A 14,585-nucleotide genomic window follows, 5' to 3' on the forward strand; every position below is an offset into this window, starting at 1 on the left:
GGCTCCGGCTCAGCAATTATTGTGTAAGTGGTGAAAAGATAATTAATTTACCTGTTTATCATCGCTGATTCCCGCAGTTAGCCAGGGCTAGACATTGACCTTTCTTCTTGCAGCTGAACTTTCAGCGTCTTTAATAATTAAAACCTGGGGGATGATAGGCATTTACCTAAATAGTTCATCACAAAGAAAAAAAAAATCCACCATAGGCTTTTCTGAGTTTTCTGGATTAACTACAGCTGAATTCTTTTTTACCGAGATCCTAAATGTTACTGCGCAGCTATAGCGAGATGCAACTCTTTACACTAAAACAAGGGGATACTTTCTTTGCCACCAACTAATAAAGGAGTTCACCTCATATTCCCTGACAAGCAACAGGAATTCTGAAGCTCCAACGAAGAATTTGAAGCAACTTTACTTAGTTTCTTTATACTTTCAAAGGCAAGCTGGCAATAACAATCCTGTTCTTTTTCTAGTGTACTAGCTGAATTCAAACAGGGCAGAACACTTTGTGTCTTTATAATGCCGCTATTAAAAGTGATCAGCTCAATATTAGGAAGCTTGACAGGTCTGCAGTTTCTGTCGTCTCTCCCAGGGCGACTCGCAGTAGGACAGATACAGCTTTGTCCACTAACAGCAAAGTTGAAATCTTTTAGGACAGCACGTAGATATTGATCCAAGTTGCTTCGCTCTCTGCACCTTCACGGTCCGAGAGGATTTTGGTGCTCAGGGCGAGGGGTAACGAAGGCCCCTCCAGCACCTCTGCAGGCCCAGCACTCTGCTCCTCACGTCCAGACCTCACTCCAATTTCCCAGCTCTATATTGGCTCGTTGTTTTGGGGTCTTTTCAGTACGTTTGCAGTAGTAGCCGCTCATGGCATGCTGGTCCTGAGGGATTTTTGCACACTCCCCCTCACAAGTCTCGTCCCTTCTCCTCACGGTCTGGGGAGGTCTCCGGCCTTCACTGTCTCGGGAGAGGAGCCATCAACGCAGCCCCAGCCGGGGCCTTTACTGATCCAAAAAAGAACCATTAACGACAAGGACTTGTAATTGTCATAACAAACAGGTAGCACTTTAGCAGCAACAGCGGCCTGACTAGTTTTTGTAACCTTTTTCTCACAAAAAAAATTGGCAGATTTTTTGTTTATAACACTAACCGATGGCTAGAATCCCAGTCATTGTGTGATTCCTCCCTTTTAAGTAGCAGGGATAAAGTAAAATGTGGAATAATTTTTGGCAGGTTCTGCCAAAAAACCCATAAAAGCTTAAAATGCATCACTTCCTTAGGCTCTGTCAGTACTTGATGAGTTGTGCTGAGGGGACAGCTGGCTGCATAAATGGCTGGGGCAGGTGGTGACAGAGCCACAGGGAGGAGGTTTTGGAGGCTTTGATAGAGATGTGGGGGTCAGAACTTGTTTTGTGGTTTGGTTTTTCTGTTGTTTTGTGGATATTTGTTCGTTTGTTTTTCCTTATCCACAGCGTGAATCGATGTATTGTTATTCTGTTAGGCTAAGATCTAAACTGTCCTCTGTGATATCCTGACACCCGGTGCTTTTCTGTATACAAAGGAATCAGTCAGGCTCTCTGGATTGCTTTCAGTCTTTAGGATATAATTTGTTGACACATTATCTTGTTCTACTCTGTATGCTCTTCAGTTTTAGGAGACACATTTCATACATGAAACTGCCACTTGCCAGAAGCTCAGTGTCACTTGCTACAAGGTGAGGTTTAAAGCTTCTCAGAAGGATGATTTAAATCCCATTTTCAGACTTCTTTTTCTATCAATAGTATGCATGTGGGAGACATTCTTAGGTTTTATTTATATCTGCAACCCAAGTGTATTCCGTTTATATTGATTTTCAAAAACTTGGACAAAACTTAAGGTTTCTAAAGAAACAATAGTTTACTCTCACTTTCCCTTCCTCTTGCCCCCAGCCACTACTTCAAGATCATGTGAAAGAAAAGCTAGTTCTAGTTTGTGGCTTTGCAAGCTTTCAGGACTTTTTTTGGCAGTGTTGCCTAATGTGTTATAATTTGCTGGGAGATGAAAATCTTCATATCATAAAGATTCCTTAATTATCTAAAGAGCCTTTTCTTTGTGGGAATCTTCCAGTGGTGGGACATTTTCTAGGCTTCTTTGATTTAGCTGCTGGGGTCCTGCTGCTAATGGTGATAGAAAATTCATGATTACACTGCAGAGTGTGCATTTACACAGCACTAGAGAAGCTGCATAAACATAAAGGAACATTCTGTCTATCTGTAATAGTGTTCCCACTTAGAAAGAAGCTCATCTGCCAGCAGATCTACTTTTTTTTTTTTAATCCCTTTGGAAGGAAAAAAAAAAGTTTAGTTATAAGCAGATGGCTTTTGTGGCTGTGGTGTTGCAGGCAAACAGGAAAGTGAACCCATGAGAGAAAGGGAAATAAAGAGGAAATCTGAAGCAAGGACTGTGATGGATGGATTTGGGTCTCGAGCACACCTCTCCCTAAGTCCTCCTTGTCTTTTTGTTTGTTTCCCTCCTCACAAAGGAATGTACAGAAAACACTTTTCACTAATTGAGAGGATGTCATTAGTTCATAGTATAAATATTTAAAATATTATGGGTATGTGTTAGTAATTTAACACATGTCTTTTGTTAAAAACACATTTTGACAAAAGTGCTGAGACTGACTTCTACCTCCCCTTTCACTGTTAGGTAAAAGCTGATACAGCTCCATCTGTCACTCTTTTTGCATGTGATGTTTTCCCCAGTACTTAAAAATGGAGTTGGATTCATTACTCTTCCTACAGGAATGTGTTGGCCATAGTGAGTTTCAAGTGTAGGAAGAGGAGCTCCTGGAAAATGTGTTCCTAGGGTAAAAGAGAAATATTTCTCACTGAAATATTTTTTCTCAAGGAAATGGTGATGGACTAAGCCAGTGTCCTCTGTGAGATGCAAAGGGGCAATCAGGACCAGCCTAACCTAGAGAAGAAAAGAACAATGGGATGATCTGTCAGGAGCTGATGGAGAGCCACGGAAGGGAATGAGCAGCCTCTTGGAATTAGATGCATAATGGATTTCCAGTAAATGAGGTATACCTGAGCTCCTGCAAAAGGAGTCAGCCGGAGCTGAAATTATTCCTGTCCTTGTCTGCTCCTTTTGTACCCAAGGGTGGGGTAAGATGGTGAGTTCTTGTTAAAGCTTCAAGACAGAGCAATTTTTCTAAAAGTCTCAACTGTTCTGTGAATAGTGGATGAATCACCTTCAGATTGTCATGGATTAAAAGTTTCAAAACACCCCAAAACTGAAGCATTTCATTATTTTAAAAAAACACTAATTTGCTTTTAGGGGTCTAAATGATATAAAGGTTTGGTGACACATCAAGACTGTCATGAAATAATAGTAATGTCATATTGGCACCCTGACAAAGTAATTCCTCAAAACACTTAGTTAATGCTTTTAATGATGTATCTCTGCTTTCTGGCTCTGGTCTGCCATTATACTTGCCAACCTACCTCCTCCCTTTGCAGATGATTTCTAAAACTGACACATTTATGTCTCCCTTTATAAATTCTTCATTTTTTCCCTTTTTTTTCCCCTTCTCCTCTCACAGGTTTAAAAAAAGACAGTTCAATTCTAAATTGTTTGAAAAATTGGCAGCAGAGTCACCCTAGCAGTATAGCAAAGAGGCACAAGTACAGAGCTGAGAATCCTGGTTTTGTGAATTTCTCCTCACATACCAGACTATTTAAAATCTAAAGTGTTTGTTGGCCTTGAAGTGGATCTTCAAGAGAACTCTTTAACAAAGCTGCTTGTTCCACATAACAATATTTTGTTATATGTTTAGAAAACACTCTGCTTCTTGCTTAGCTTGGCTTTTCAGGAGAGGATCTTAGTTCCAAGGTAAAGGTTGCTGGGTGTAAACTCAAAACAGAATGAATTCTTAGAGAAACTCTAGATTCCTACAGTCAATTCCATAGTGTCCTTCTGAATTTGACCTGTTCCAAGGACTCAATCTTTTATCTGCTGCTTTGAGTGTTGTGAGTGACACAATATTGATATCATACTTGGGAAAGTTCCTTCACCTTCCAGTGGTTTGAGTTTTCCCCTTCCTAAAATCATGGTAATGATTGCAATTTCTTTTTTAGGAGGTGAAAACAAGACAACAAATTGTTGGCACAGTTGCTTCAGGGCCTGGGCAGAAAGCTGTAGCTCCCATTAAGGACGTTAAGTTCCTATAAAGAACTACTGCCAAAGTTCTTAAGGAAGCAATAGCTACAGCTTTCAGCCCAGGCCCTGCAGCAATTATTGCCATCTTGTCTCTCATATTCCTTTAAATCTCCCTAATTCCTCCTGCCCTGCCTGACCTGTGCCACTTGAGCAGTCAGTTCACTTCCCAAAGTCCTTAATCAGTCCCCACTGGAGGTGCCAGCACTGAGATCAGTGCTGGGCCAGGACCTTTAGTGTGGATGCCACCAGACAGACACCAAGGAAGATGAACTATTTGTTACATTTTTAAAGGAAGTCTTTTAGCTGTTTGAAAAGAGAGTGGGGATTGCTCCAAACCTAAAAATCTTTTTTCTCTAATGTAACAAATGTCAGTTTACCTCGACTGCTGCTGCTGCAGAAGCTGTGCCTGTATCAAAGGGTGCAGAGCCATCATAATGGAGATGTAGAAATGTTAGTGACTGTGGCTGAAATTCAGTGTTTAAGGAACTGGCTCAGGCTCCTAAAATTCACATCTGTAGGAGACCAGGGAAAGGACTAAGCCAAGAAGGAGAGAGGAGTAAGAAGAGAGTTAAATAGGGTGAAGGTTGTGCAAGTCCTCTCCCTCCATCTCCAGTTCTGCTGCTTCAGGTAGTTATCAATAATTCCCAAAACTCTGGAAGATCAAACCTTTTCTATGTTTACTGTTCTCTAAGCTATTCTTTCTTCCAGCAGTGAAATAATTTTTATGCTCTGTCCCCTTAGACCAGACATACCTCGCAGCATTGAAACACCCAAGAGATGTTTGCATATTTACTTTTCTGTCTTAGAAAAATCTTGACCTAGTGAAAAACATCCTGCTAGAGATAATTTCATCACTCTCCACCCACAGTCTATTGAGTCTGAATATTTACTTCCTCTGAGCCACCTTGCTGCCTCTAAACCTATTCATGGACCTCTAAAAATGCTTTTCCTGCATTCTGCTAATCACCAAACTCAGGTTAGGTAGGAGAAATTCCTCTACTGGTAAATGGACTGCTGGCTAGTGGTACTCTGGTGTGCTTTTTGTTTGGGTTTTAATCACATGGTACTCCCACAAATGTACTGTGTTCTGCTTTTTCCTGTCTCTATATGCACCAAGTTACTCTTTGGAGATAGTCTGGCTTCTAGAAATTGGGAGTCTGAAATGTGTGTCTTGTACAAAAAGTATACATACTTACATGTAAATTGTAACCCTCTGAAGAAACATCTAAAAAATTCCCCCTCGCCCACATGTTCCCTGTCCCACTGAGCTGAGATTTCTCTGTGCTTTATGGGCTTTAAATAATGGGTGTCCCTTTCCCCCTTCTTAATTTGCTGTGGTGTTGGAAGGGTTTTTGCCTTCCTTTGCAGACAAAGCAGCCTTTTGGAGAATTCAGGAGAGCTGAAACATCTCAGCAGGTGTGGTGTGAAACTGGGCTTGCTGTGAACGCTGACTTACAACTTTTGGCTTGGAGGCATCCCACAGAGTGTCTGTTCAGGTGAACAAAATCCCACTTCTGAGACTGTTACAGGCTGGATCATCAGCTGGGAGTCAAAGGCATGGCCCCATTTATTTGGATGGAGCTGTGCTAATTTACATCAATGAAAAAATCTGATTTTAGTGGATAATCTGCAGTTAATCCCTACAGTGGGTAAATAACTGTCTCTAAATGCCGTCCTTTGGGTGCTTATTTTCTGTTTAATTGATTTTGTAACTTTTCTGTAGATTTTTTTGATAGCAAATTGAAATGTATGTGACTAGAAGAAAGAGATGCACCTGAGGCTTGTTACAGTAAAAGTGAGAGTAGGAACAACAGAAATGTCTTGCTCCTTGCTGATTTCATGAGCAAATGTGGATCACATGAATGAATCCTTTATATTTAATGGAACTTCTTTGTTGTCCATCACCCTAAGAAAATCGCAGAGTTTTAAATTTTGTCTTTCTATTTCTCTCTTAGTTACTGCTTCAGTTCTTCTCTGCACTGTACTTGGAATGGAGTTACTAAAAATTTCCCAAAATTGTTTAGTTTTGGAATGATATTAACATTATTACTCATAGTGACTAAAGTGCAGATCTTGGGGTTAGTGATTTCATGGCCATTTGCTGGTTATAAATTTCTGGATGGGGTTTAACAAATTGTGCCAAGAGAACAGAAAGGCAGACTGTCCTTGACCCTTAGTAATGTTGATTTTCCTGGAGAGAGTTCTAGTCTCTAGTCTTGATCCTTTTGCAAAGTAAGTACATCCCTGCTGCAATTTTCTGTCTGCAGAACATCCTTTTAAGAATCAGTTATGTACACTGCAATAATTATTTACTCTTAATTAGTGTGATAGTTTAATTCATGGCTTCCTTTACCGGTCATCTGTTCTGCTATTTCAAATCCAGGTCTGGCAAAATTTCTTTGCCTGCAGTTGCTTGAGAGGAAGATTATACAACTAATTGAACTTCCTGGCTGTGGTCCATGGCCTGTAAGTGTCCATCTTGCTCAAACAGCTGTATAGAATTTTCCAGACCAGCAGGCTGGTCTGGCATTCAGAGTCAAGCTTTATTCACCCATTATGATGATCACTCATCCCAAGTGAAAGGAAGGTGAAGATTCCTTCTTGGGAAGGATACTTCAAGAATTAGGAAACTGATTTACTCTTCAAGTGTTTAGTTATCAACCAGAGATCATGTTATCAAATATACACTGTATGAGTTATCTCATTAGTAATATGGACAATTATTAAAATGTCCAGATTATTAAAATATCCAGACAATTGCACAATGCAGGCAGGAAGCTGAACCTGGTAGCTGCCACAATACCTGGTGTTCAGCTCACTATTGCTCCTCAGTCTTACAGACATGGCCTGGGAGAGAGGGAGAGGATGCACACGTTGCAATAATGGATCACCACACTGAAGTGTGTCATTCAAAGTCACTTCAGGAAACAGGTTCAGGTGTGTAAGGTGCAACAACAAAGTAATCACATGTAATATTTACTGATGTTGAAAGACTTACATGCACAGAATTTACAATTCTGTGTGGCATAATAGAAATTAAGGAAAAATATTATGGCAAAACCAGACTCCAGTGAGTGTATTTGTATATATATATATTTATGTTCAGAGGAGCTCTTGTTGAATTCACACAGTTTTAGGGCTGTGTTCATCTCCTGGCTGATTTTGTACTATGTCCTGCTCTGTGAGCACTTCCTCCCCTGCTGCCCACCCTGGGCACTCTCCAGGCTGTCCCCCACACCTGTTCCCTCAGTCCCTGGGGCCCTTTCTGAAGTGCCCAGGTGTCATTGCTGGGCTGAGCTGTGCCCTGTGTGGGGTCTGTGGCTATGGGGAGCTGCTCATGTCTGGCACAGAGGGAACCCCACTGCCCAGACACGAGCAGAGGGAGCTCTGGGCTGTGCTCTGGATCTGTCTCTGGAGGATTTGGAGCCACCAGCTGTGGAGAGGGAGCCCTGGCAGCCATGCTTCAGGTGTCTGATGGCAGCAGGGCCAGGTGAGCACCAGGATCTCCTGTCAGGGGCCCTCAGGGTGGGTGGGGTGTGGGTTCACAGCACAGTGTGCAGTGGTGAGGCTGGGAAAACCATGAGATCAGCTCTGTTACTTTATTCTTTCCTCACAAAGGAGTGTCCCTTGAAATCATAATCTTACTAATACCCTGTGTCTTTCCATAACCTTGTCCTCCAGTTGTCACTTCCCACGGGTTCTCATGGACACAGTGCTTTGCTGTTGCCCAAGTGACATGAAGTCTGAGGGAGCTGCCAAAATATGCCCTTGAAATCATAATCTTACTGACATAAGCTCATATTGGAGCTCTTTCATGCTGATCTACTTATGTGGTCTCCAGAGATTGCTTTAACATTGATTTGGTTCATCTGGACATTACAGTGTGCCCTCCATAGGTGCCTGCTAAATTTATCTTACCCCTGGCTTTAGCAGGGACACCACCCCACAGAGCTGACACCCTGTGCCCCAAAATGTGGTCATGTAGAGTCAAAAGGTCAGAAAAATGCTGCCCAGATTTCCACTTTGGGTGCTTGGCCCACGAGTGCTTGGGCAGGCTGGGAGCTGCTCTGCTCCCACACATCCTGCAGTGCCCGGGGCATGGAGCAGCTTCTTGGGAGCTCCTCCTGGGGCTGGAGGTGCAGGTTCCTTGGGAAACCTGAGAATTCACCCCCAGCACCTCCTGCTGTGCTGCTGATGGCTTGCAGGGGCAGGTGTTGGGTTGGGTTGGGCGTGTCCCTGTGCTGGGAAGATTCTGAGGCTCAGGCTGAAAGCTGCAGGTGGCTCTGTCCTGGAACACTCCAGCCCGAGCCTGGGTTTGCTCAGTAACACCCCAGGGGGGTCAGCTGCTTGCAGGGGTGTAGGAGGAAAGGTGTTGCCTCCACTCCCTCCCCAGCAATCCATCCAATCTGGAGCAGTGTCAGAACCCAGGAAATTCCTCTGGCTGCCCTGGAGGACTGGAGACCCTGCTGGGGGGCTGAGAGACCTTGGCACAGAGCCCCGGACACCTGTGCCTTTGATTTAGCCCTTGGAAAAAACAATTACCAACCTTAGATGAGGATCTGCAAGCCACAAAAGTCTTAGTAGAATAATAGTTAGTTGTCATGGGGTGGAAAACTAGAATTTTTTGGGTTTTTAGAATGGGGATTCAGGAGGCAAGATGAAGGAATCTGGGCGTGTCCAGCCTTTCTCTTTCTTCTTCTTGGCCTCCATCTTCTGCTGTGATGTTGGCACTTTCAGATTGGTCTAGAGTAGAAGCTCACTGTCTAACATAGGTGATAGGTATTGGAAAGTAATGATAAACATTGTACACGTAGTTTTTAGTATAAAAAGATAACATTGCCCTGGGGGCAGGCAGAGTGCCTCTGTCTGTCTTGCTGAGCGGACCTCGGCAGGACAGGAGAAAGAATTTTATAGATAAGAAACAATAAACAACCTTGAGACTGAGAACAAAAGAACCCTGACTCCTTTGACTGCTGGGCTGGGAAAAAGCAGCTTGTAGGTATCCCAGAGTCACTGTGACCAGCAGAGATTCTGAGAGTGACAGGTCTGTCTGTCCTGTCCAGCTGCTCCTGCTGTCTGACTGTCTGGGCAGAGATCCTGCCTAAAATCCTGCCACAGACAAGGTCTTCTGGTCTGCTGTGCTCTCTGATTTGAAATTCTGTGCACTGAATTTTAAAATTCAAAACCTTTCTCATCCTTTCTTGCAGGACATGGTGTTTTGCAAGCCAGGCCTGGGGTGACTGAATGTGATAGCACTTTGTGATTTTTGATGGAATAGGTGGACTCTGAAAGTGAAACAAAGCTAATGGCTCCATGTTCCTTGGATCATAGTTTTCCAAGGAAGAGACCTTGGCTTCTTTGTACAAGCACAGCAACCTTTTACTGCAGTAAAAAATTTTCAAGATATAGAATGGGGAGCTAAATAACCTGAAATATAAAGTATTAAATAAAAAATAATTTAACAATAATATATGTAGTCAGTTTCATCTACCACATATGCTAGTCTTTCAGATAGTACTAGTAAGAGTATAAACTGCTCTTCTGCATACTAAAGCAAGTGAATTCAAACAGCCAAAGCTGCTGTTTCCTCAAAAATTTTCTTTTTTGAGAACTAAATAAAACATATAGAAAATAACAGGGGGAAAAAAATCCCCATTTATAGGTAATTCTTGCTTGCAGCCTGGCACCTGAAGAATTACAGTGACAGAAGATACCCTGAGCCACTCTGAGACTGCAAGCCTGAATAAGAGCCAGGCTGCTTTGAACTGCTGCTTTTGGAGCTTCTCTGCTGCCCTCAGCTCCCAAAGCCCCTGGCTGAGCTGCCTAAGCCAGGCTCTCTTTGGAGAGAAGGATAACAGTAAGGAGCAGTTTACAGAAGGAAAAGGAAACTTATCAGGGACAGGAGGCTATCAGGAATTACACATCTTGCCTGGTGGTGTGTGGGTGTCTCAAGCTGATGGAGATAGTATTTCAGATTATCTTTGCTTCTGTGTCTGCTCAGGATTTCTTCAAATGTGAGCTTGATGAGATCTGGGTGGTGTCCCACTATCTTGGGAGCCCTTGAGGAAGGCAAGTCAGGAGAACAGCAAATTGAGTTCTTCTTTATATGGGTGCCTAACAAAAATTGAGCATAGTTACCCCAAAGGGATGAGTAAATAACCAACCACCACATCTAAATATTTTTAACAATCTGATTTTAATCCTGGAATATCTTTGTTTAACTGATTTTCTAGTTGATTCTCCTTTTGTATTCAGTCGTCGTCAGAACACCCTTCTTGATAATATTTATTTTTTTGTATAAATTTAGACCAAATAATATTTTTATAGTAAAAATTTGACATTTTTATCATCACTGGTAGCTCATCCTTTGTGAGCTTTTTTTCTGTGCAAGAGCTATGTTGTTCAGGATCCCTTGAGCGCCCAGTTGTGAAACTTTCCAAAGAATGAAATTATGACCTCACTGAAGCCAGCAGGAAAACACATTTTGTGGTGATGAGCAAAAAAACCACTTCTGGGGGAAATGCTGGACATCCATAAATATAAGTGCATCTATTATGTCTCTTTTTATATATCACTTTTAGATCTAAGATGCTCTCCACTAAAAGAAGCAAAAATACCTCTTATGTTATGTTCTCCTGGGATTTCTCCCTTTCCAGCTCCCATCATAGGGCCTTTTAGTAAGTTTTGGGATCTGTGGAAATTTCTGACTCCTGGAAGTGCTTTTACTTTTAATTTAAGACTTTGAAATCCTAAATTTCTTACACTTCGTAATGCATTCTGCAGAGGAACCATAAGAATTGCCAGACCCAATAATAAACACAAACCTGTACTTACACACTGTGGATTTCATACAAATAAATGGACATGCACTATTCATTCTCAAAGAGTGGAAACACAGCTTTCCTATATTTCTAAGATTTTTTTTGCAAAATTTCATGATGTTCTTAATTATTCAGTACCAATTATGAGCCTCCAAGATGGGAATGAGAGCTGTGTTTTCTAGAAGTGAAACATGGAAGTGTTCTCCAAGCTATTTTAATGCTAATTCTTGCTCACTTTTTCAGAGCCTGAGCTTTAAACACCACAACTGCAAAAAGATCAGACCGAAGTGGGAAATGTATTTTGGCCATAAACATGAAATTGTGAATTGGCATTTAATTGTGGGAAGTGATTCTGTAGTAGGTCGTTTTAGATCTTTCAATTGGTGTGAGTCAGAGAGCTTTTATGGCAACAAAATTGCACAGTAGGCTTTAATTGTGCATAATTATTGCACTGCATGGTGCAGATACTATACTGTAGGCATTCAGCTGCATTCTGTTAGATGTTTTTATTGAAATCTCTGAAGAAGTGTACCTGATGTTATTTGATATATGTTTGTTTAATGTGCTCCTGCTCTTTTTTGTCTTAGGAAAATGAAAATAATCATAATAGAAAATATTTCCTCCCTCCCTCCCCCCCATGTTCCAGATGACTAATTATACTGCATGGGATACCTGTGGGCATCTGCTAAAATTAACTGGAGTCTTATTTCTGATTTCAGCTCCAAGAATCTTACAAAAGGTCCTTGGGTTTAGGAGTGTAACTTTAAATAATACAGACTAGGACAGGGTTCAGGGTTTTTACACCCATCTGCACATTCTAAAGGCTGAATGATACTTGGTAGACTTTTATCTTGTTACTTCTGTAATCTGCAGCTGTTTCCAATTTGATTATTTTTCTTCCTTGAGTGTTTTATGTCTGCTGGATCTGACAAATGCACCCACCTACAACACAGCCTGTGCCTCGGGATTAGGAAAATTTTATTTCTTCCTCTACAAGTAAGTAAAACATCGTTATCACTATGGACCTAGTGATTTGTGAAATCCTGTTGTACTTTCTTATTCCTCCTGCTGAGCTTTTAAGTTGTCAGCAGTGATCTGATTGTTTCCCACCCTTTCACCAACAATGGAGCCCAGGCCAGCACTCTGTTGCTCTCATGAATTCAGTATCACAGCTCCCAGCCATCAAAAGGGCTTTATGATGTTTCTAGGCTGTGACATTTCTGTGGAAAAAAACAGCTTTGGGTTTGGAGCTTGGGTTTTTGGGGGATGAAAAAATAGAGTCTGATATTATTGTCATTATTCTGGCGCAAGATTCTGTATTTCTCCCGCCTCTCCAGGGATGAAAGCAGTGTGTAACAAACAGTGGCTCTTGCAGATCCTTTTCCTGTCTGTGCTGATGAACTTGCCATTGCTATAATGTAGATAACAAACCTCACAATAACCCTCTTTCTTGTTAGCATCTTCCAGCACAGCAGCTTCTGGCCTCAAAGAACAAGGGCCAGGAAGAATGAATGTTGATTGCACCACTGCAAAGCCTTTTATTGTTCTTGTTTGTATAGCAAAAGTGAAGTAGCAGGAAGAAACTCCATTTTTTAAAAATAACTGCTCTGTATCCAAGGCAATCTGAAAATATTGTTTCAGGCTGGATTAAGCCAGGCAGGGATTTTTCCTCTCTTCCAGACTATTTCCTACAGTTATTCTGGTGATCTATGCAATTCACAAAGAACATGTGAAAAAATCCCTAACAGTCTTACAGCTCTTTTCATAAGAGTGTGCATTTGGGAACAATGCAGGATCACTGGCATCCCACCTACTGTGAATTTTACCAGGGAAGTGAACTTCTATCATTTCTGCTTCACTACTTGCATGAGTGGGCAATAACTGTACAAACACCATGTCCTGTCTGACATCTGCCTTCCCACAGTGCTCTCAGCCCAGAGGGCAGAGAACAGACACCTCTGGGGGAGCTGAGGGGTAACTGTTGATAGGAACTGGGAAAAGGAACATTTAAACACAATTTAGGACCTTTTTTTTCATAGGCTCCACCTGTAAAGTGGGGTCTGAACCTCAGTTAAATGCAGTCATTTTACAACATGGCAGGTTTAAATGGTTTGTTTACTTCAAAAGCCATTGCACTTCCAGAGATAATCAAGTCTTTGATAATGTGCCATAGAACTGTATTCACTGTGAGGCTTCAGTCTGGTTTTTTGTTTAGATTTTTTCTGTTTTTTAATTTTTTAAAAGCTTGCTATTTTAAATTTTCTTTGTTTTCCTTGCTTCCTCCTTGCAGGAGGAAGAATGAGCAAAAATAAAAGGGAAGAAATTCTTACTGATTATCTTACTGCCTTAAATGACAATTTGGATGTAGTCCCAGATTGTACATCTGCCCCTCTAATGTACATCTGAAATGATATTAATACCAAAGCAGACATCTGTGTGCTGGATGTGTTCAGCTGCTTGGGAGAGTGGTGCTGCTGCTGCTGCATCTGCAGAGAGCAGCCTGAGCTCCTCCTGTGCTCAGCAAGGAGGGGCACGAGGGAAGAGCAGCCCTGGTGCCTGGGCTCTCCACGGGGCTCAGAAAGCTCTGAAATTGGCATTTCACCCCTCAGAGTTCATCCTGCTTTCTCTAACTCTTGCCATGAACTCTAGCTCACATCTAGAGCCAGGTTATGCTGTGGGATTACAGTGGCAATGGAAGAGAAAAGGTTTTCTCGAGGTATTGTTACCTGGACAGACACCAGCCCTGAGATCCTGATGGGATGGGCAAGGGCAGCCTTTCTGTGCAGGCTTGAAGCCTGAAATGGAGAAAATTGCAATGCCCTGGCTGCACCAGCTACTCAGGCACACTTCTATGACTGTTCTTATGCTTATATTAATTATTAATTAATCATTTGCACCTGCAGAAAGAGCTGAACCTGTTTTCAGCTCAGATGAAGTTACAGACCAGGCTAGGAGAGTAAAAAGGTCAGGACAGGGAAGAGGTTTTACCATCCTTGTTTGTTCATAGAAACATATTTATATTTTTGTATTTTTCTAATAATTCTAACTTTAAACTAGTCCCAGAGTGGAAAGACCCATTTGCACTTGAGATCTTTTGTGAGAGAGCTTCATTTACAATGTAGAAAGATGACTGATATTCAATAGGTCCCTTCTTCCAGGTTCCTTTTCCAAAGGCGTCATTTATAGGTTGCCAGGTAACCATAAGTCTTTGACTTTTAAATAATACTTCATGGAGGTACAAAAAGCAAGATTTTTTTTCCAGAGCTGAAGTGGCAAGAGCTATCTGAAATGAACAGTAGCCTTAGCAAAAGTGTATGGAGCTGACCACTGATATATCCACACCAAAATGTGGAAAAAGCCATGTGTTAAACTCTCCTGTGGCCTTGTGAATCCAATCCCAAACACAGAGAGTGTGCATTTTCCTAGCTGGTTATTAAATTGAATCTGCATATTCTTACTTAAGATCATATTAGTGTTCAATAGGTAAATAATATTCTTCATCACCTCCAGGAAAAGCAGGTGTCTGCTGCTCCCAGTCTGCTTCTGCTTCTCCACTGA

The sequence above is a fragment of the Agelaius phoeniceus genome, chromosome 7, assembly GCF_051311805.1.
Source record: "Agelaius phoeniceus isolate bAgePho1 chromosome 7, bAgePho1.hap1, whole genome shotgun sequence".
Taxonomy (NCBI): domain Eukaryota; kingdom Metazoa; phylum Chordata; class Aves; order Passeriformes; family Icteridae; genus Agelaius; species Agelaius phoeniceus.